The sequence below is a fragment of the Fukomys damarensis genome, unplaced genomic scaffold (genome assembly GCF_012274545.1).
Source record: "Fukomys damarensis isolate Sample0158 unplaced genomic scaffold, DMR_v1.0_HiC HiC_scaffold_3, whole genome shotgun sequence".
Taxonomy (NCBI): domain Eukaryota; kingdom Metazoa; phylum Chordata; class Mammalia; order Rodentia; family Bathyergidae; genus Fukomys; species Fukomys damarensis.
In genome coordinates, this window is record NW_022900915.1 from 25,231,428 (window position 1) to 25,238,169 (window position 6,742).

The following is a 6,742-nucleotide window of genomic DNA, read 5'->3' on the forward strand; positions in this document are numbered from 1 at the left end:
AATATGTCTATAAACAAACCTACACTTGGCTTTCTCACTGACACGTAAAAATGTACAAATTGTACTTACTAATGGGGCACTGTGTGTTGTTTCAGTACAGGCACATTTTGCAATGTTCAAATGAGGTAAAAAAATGTCTCCTCACCCATTTGTCATTTCGAGGAATGGCTGGGAAGTCACGCAAGATGTGCCCCGAAAGGAAGTGTGTATAAGGATCAAAGTATACACTAGACAATGTGAAATGGGGAGAAAAGGTCCAAAGGAGAAGGGGAAGTGTGACGGGTGAGAGAAAGGAAAAAAATGCAAGAAACGGAAAAAGTGGAAACAAAATCTTTGTAAATAGGTAGGGGTGGAGAGGTTGAAGAAAGGCAGGAGAATTGAGAGGAAAAAGAAAAGACCCAAGATATATTATGTAAAGGTAATAATATTCTATACCTAAAATGTACCAGCAAACAATGAATAAGAGAAAAACAGCAGAAGGAAGTGCATGAAGATGTGGCAATGGAACCAGAGGTGCCGTGAAGACTCCAGGCAGTGAGACATCAGATACATGAGCCATGTGCTGAGGCAAGCTGCAGGCTGTAGCACCCCAAAGACGTTGTGGGCTGCAAGCTGCAAGGCCAGAGAGGTCCAGCACCACAATCCCTTTGGAATTTAAATTGTACCATATTTGACTCAGATTCCAGATAGGGAGCTGCGAGGTTGACTATTTGACTTCTGAGGTTTCAGTCTAGCTTTGGTCCAGTTCTTTTGTATTCCTTACTCCTCTTTTCAGAATGGTATGTTTAGCTTGTGCCCATTGTACCAAGAACATTGTAACTTGTCTTTGACCTTCATAGAGGTCTAGCTTGAGATTGTCTTAAGTCTCAGAAGAGACTTGGACTTGGACTTTTAAAAAAACGCTGGAACTCTACAGCCTTTGGAGGAAGTGACTATTGCGTTTTCAGTTATAACCAAGACAGTTGTATCATGTTAGATGCAATTATTACATTGTGTTTCTTTGGAGATTAAATATAAGTTTAAAGAGATGTGTGTGGGCATCAAATGACACAGGGTAAGATGTAATAATTAAGCTTTATCATTTTAACTTAAATGGCTTGGGAGCCATCCATTGAATTCGTGAAGTAGCTTGTGTGAAATAGCTTCTGTGTGTGCTTCGGTGGTTTATGGGTGTGTGAGCTCAGGTACTGTATTGAGACTCTTGTAACTTCCTATATACTGTTGCCCTACTTCTCTGCTTCCGGCCACCATGAAATAAATAGCGTTGATACAATGACTTGTGGCCTGATGGCTCCGTCTTGAAGACAGCTGACCATGAACTGAATCCCCTGAGACCACAAATCAATTGAAAACTGTCCTTTAAAGTGTGAATTTTTGTATGTATTATGTTCTATCAATCAGAAAACTGAGTAGTATTGATCTTATGAAATTTTAAGTATCTGTTATATCTGTGATGTAAAACTAACGTTTATTCATTTGAAAAGAAAGTATTAAAAGATTACAACATGACAAAGCAAGTACTAGGAATCAAATGTGAAGCAAAAACAAACAAAAAGTAAACAAGAATAAAAATGGATACATATTGAGGATATACTCAAGTAAAATAAATAAGTCACACACGTCTAAATACCAAATAGTTTCTCTGGTGTGAAAAACTATAATAGTACACACGATCCTAATGAGATAATTAAGAGTGTGAAATAGGAAGAAAAGGGCTAAAGGTGTAGGGAAAGTGGAAAGGGTAGGGGAAAGGAAATAAGGGAAAAGAAAAAATATGAGAAAATGAAAAAATGGAAATAAAGAGTTTGTAAATGGGGAGGGGAGGAGGGGGTGAAGGGAAGGCAGGAACAAGGGGAAAAAATGAGAACCAAGACCTGTCATGTGAAGGTACAGGATTACAGTAATGAATGTAGCTGTACTGTATACCTAGATTGTACCAATAATCTCAATAAAAAAAAAACAAGGATAAAAACAGGTACATCTTCAGAAAGAATTTATATAAATTTCCTCTCATATTACAATGTACTTGAAAATATAAAATGCCAACACTTTGGGTCTGAAAATAAACTATACACCTAATTCAAGACTGTGAGCTGTGTTCAAAGAAAGGAGTGGAGAGCTCTAGATGGCTTTTAAGTAGAGAGCTAATAAGATATCTCTCTTCAAAACAGAAAACAAAATCATAATTATTATATGGTTAATATAATTATTATATTTTGAATATTCTAAATATCTACTTATGGCAAGCCATAACTATATATTTAAATCTATAACAGCGCTGGGTGTTTTGCTCAATGGATGTGTTGCCTGCCTTGCAAGCACAAAGTCCTGAGTTCGATTCCCAGTACCCTCACCCAAAAAACTAGAACAAATGACCATGTTAATAGACCATGCTGAGATATTCAAACCAGAAAGGCAGAGAACTCCAAGAGAATATGTAAACTCCTTCCTGGAAAGATCACATCAGAATAGTATGTTCACTTCAAAACTTAATTTTTTGGTTATAATCTCATGCAATCAAAGCCAAATGAGTAATGTTTGGGCCACAAAATCCCCAGACGATCTACTGTTTAGGCAGAGATTATCAGGCCACACGTTCAGTACTGAGGCTAGATCCTATTTCCTTGGAATATTGAAATTTTTTTCTGAAATATGAGCTTTTTAATTCAATAATACTCAAATGTAACTAAAATCTACTTTTTTTGGAGTATTTCTCATGTTTTCCAGCAAAGTTAAGCACTGACAAGAAAAAACCCAATAAATTATTATTTTTTATTTTGCTGCTTAAGACCCAATAGATCAATGATGAAATGGGAGAAGGATTTTTAAAACTGACGCTCTGCTGTCACTTGCACGTCACAGCTTTAATACATACTTGGCATGAACTTGCACTACTTATAGGTTTTAGACATGTGGAATCTCTAGCAAAATGATGTGTCTTCCCTATTAATTTCAGGCTAATTTTCTCTCCCAAATTATGTGGACAATGAAAATGAACCAAGAGATTAAAATGCCTAGAGTTTGCTTTAATCGGCAGTCATACAGTCTGTAGTTATTTTTACAAATTATCTACAACAAAGTCAAATTTAAGACTATATTTAGAGTATGGAGATAAAAAATAATTTAAATAAACCAAAAAAGAGAGTGGCCTGTCAGCATTCTTATGTGTTTTAGAGTTGACTATAGTCTCTGGTTTATTTTAGACTAATTGTTTCCTTTCCAAATGCATGTATTGAAACTTATTTCTCAAATGCAAATGGCAGTAAAGTATTTGGGAAGTGATTACACCATAAAGCCACAGTCTTCATGAATGGAGTTACTGTCCTTATTAGGACATTTCTCTCACCTTTTCTGACTTGTGAAGTTATAAAAAGAACATTGTAGTTTATGGATAAAAGTTGGGTTCTCACAAAACCCCAATCTGCTGGCAACCTTACCTTGAATTTACCTAAATTCAGAACTCTGTGAAATATATTTTTGTTATATATAAGCTATTGGCTTGTAATACTTTATTACAGGAATCTGGTCCAAAACAGTGCTTTTCCCAACTTTCACTTAGGTTGTTAACTGCAAATTTTTATTTACTTTAAGTAAATTTCCTAAAAGATTCTGACATTAAATGTATTACACTTGTTGGTACATCTAGGCAATCTTATATCTTGAATTATTCATCACATTGGTACTGATACTGAGGAAGAGGTTAAATTGACAGTCCAGTATCAACAGAAAGGCTATTAATAAAACTCACCTTCTTGATCCTATTCTAGAATTTTATATCACACTTCTCTCTCTGGGGAGTCTCAGTGACTAGATAAGTATTATCTTCAATCATTCAAAATCATTTCATTTTGGAGTTAAGGGGTGCTAAAATACTGACACACATTTCACCATTCATCAAAAAGCATAAAGTGGTGAGAGGAAGTGATAAGAAATATGTATTAAGATATATAGTTTAAAAAAATAAACTATCAGAGGTATTAAAATCAAAATTTTAAAATATTTACAATTTACATTTAAAATATACATGTAGTTCAGAAGTAAAACAGAAAAAACTTATTGGAAATAGAAATCTTCATTGAACATTGATCATCTAAATAAGTGGTCTAATGTTACATAGTATGACAAAATTTGACAAAGTGTGACAAGCTAGATTCTGTAATGACATTAATGCGTAGACTGTATGTACATGTTAAACAAAAAGTTATTATAAAATGACATTTCAATTAAAATTTTATTTCATTATTTGTAAAATGAATGTAAAACAGAGTAAAAGTGATTAAGAAAACAAACCAAAAGTGGTAGTATAGAATTTTTTTTTTCTTGTAGTCATACATTGTTTTTCAGGCTCCAGGGAACTGATTTTTTTCTTTCTAGATATGATGGATATACAAAGCTGGTCTTCAAAAAGTATATGTAGATATTGTGTGCTAAAGTGTAGAAATATGTGTTTCAGCAGTCATTACTTCAAATTTATTGATTATCTCTCCTATTCCCAGCTTTCCCAGGAAATCTAGGAACTTCTCTTGATCCAACAAATACGGGGGATTTCCAGGCATCTGATTTGACACATCACCTCTAGTATTCCACATTACTTTGTCTAATGGATTCTAATCCACTTAAAGGTTAGTTTCCCAATCCAATGGATGAGAATCTTCCCCTATGTTTGAAAACCAAACAGTTATTGATAGTATGTATTTAATAGAGAAAAAAATAGTGCTCTGGTTCTGAGAAGACATTTTAGCTTCATTGACATTGGGTAACTTTGGCTGTAGAATACTGGAATTCTTTTATTTTAAGTAGGCTAGATATATGGCTAAATATTTATTTCAAGTATAAAATGAGGGAGTAAAGCCACACTTTAAACAAAATCATAAAAACTTAGATAAGTAATCACTTAATAGGTAAAACCTCAGTATCAGAATAATTTCTCAAATAAATGTTCTGCAACCATTTCCAGAATTGGAAGTCCAAGCATCTCCCAAATATCAACTGATATTTAATATTTATTCACATTGTAAATGAAAAATGAAGCTTATAATTTGTTCAGTTTTGGAAATATTCACATTTTGGGCCAAATTTGCATGGGACAAATTTATACATAGTTATAATTTTTCTCTGATTTACAATTAGCATTTGGAGATTGGGAATAAGACGACAACTGAATATTAGTCTTCAGTGATCATCTTATCACAGATAAAGCAATATAATCAGCTGTTCTTATACCGAGTTCCCTTTACAATAGCTGAGTATGGTAGATGAGAGGACACAATGTCTTATTTTAGTATAATAAGAAAAGATGCATTTGAAAAGACAAGAAGGAAATATTTGTTGCCGTTCCAACTTCTGGCAGCCTAACGAAGCAACTCTGGGGGAAAGGAGGAATTAAGGCCAGGCATTAGACCTGGAAGCCAGTACCAGGTGTATCACACTGAAAGTCAGTGTGGAGCACTGTCTCATGGACATTTTCTACAGGCCAGTAACTAAAGACTAAGCCTCTGCTGGGCATCCTAGGGACTTCTATCACTTCCCAGGCAGCGTTAGGAGGTGAAAATCCACAGCAGTTAGAAAGTAGAGCAATACAGTAAGCGAGAATTCATCTTGGGACTCCATTTTGGGCTCGACGAGTGAGACTCAGAGCAGTCAGAGAAGAAGAAAGGCCCATACTGCAAGTCACAGTGAAGATGTGGTGCTCACATTCAATGATATGAAAGTTCATGCACCTGTGTGACTCTAGTGAAACTCAGTTAGTGTCACACTGTGTGACTCAGGGACAGACTCAGCCACCACTCCTGCCATCTCAGGTCCATTTCCAGGCCACTGCAGAGGGAGCCTCTGGACTAAATATAGTGTCCAGAGGCCCAGATAACAAATCGTCTGCTGTTTCCAGCTCCACTTCTGAATTGTTGCAGCAATCTCAGGCCAGAAGTCCACCTAAGCATCAGTATGGATCTTGGTTCTGCCTCTATATGGCCTTGTTCCCAGTGGACTGTAGGCCTCAGGGATGACCCAGGGATGTAGGGTTGGCACCTCTGGGACTGCTCACTTCATCCTTCCCCAAACCCCAGTAAGTACAACATGGAAAGATGAATTGTCCGCTGGGGGTGGGGGAGAAAATGGAATAAATACTAAGTCCTTGGGGAGTAGGAATACAAGACCCATTGCCTCTGTAATGAAGTCCAAAGGCAGGCAGAATCCTATAGTGTCTAAAGAAAGCTGCTTGACAGTTCTCAGGACATTTGATTCCGTACCAACCCTAGCTTTTCCTTCATAATGTCCTTTATGAAGTGGAGGTGTATCTTCACATTAATGCATTCTCTCAATGTAATTGATGTGTTGGCCTCAATCCCCAAAGTGGCTCTGCGAATTAACTTTGCTGGGTAAAGTAATCTAGCCTGAAAGTTATTTTCTTTCAAGATTTAAAACACATCATTCATTTTCCTTGTAAACTTTATAATTTCTGCTGAGAAGTTTGCAGTTTTTTTTAATGATATGGTTTTCTTAATAACTTGGTATTTTCTCTTGTAGCTTTTTATATTTTTTCTTGTTTTATTGAAATAGTAGGTAAAATATAAATTAAAGAAGTTTTTTTTTTCTTTTCATGCCTATCCAACCTATCTGTATGTATTGATTTTTGTAAGATTTAAGAACATTGAAATAATTTCACAAAAAAGAATTTCTCTTATTTAAGCACATACCTCAGTCCCTTCTTTTGTCCTACTATCTCTCTCCATTTATAGTTTAC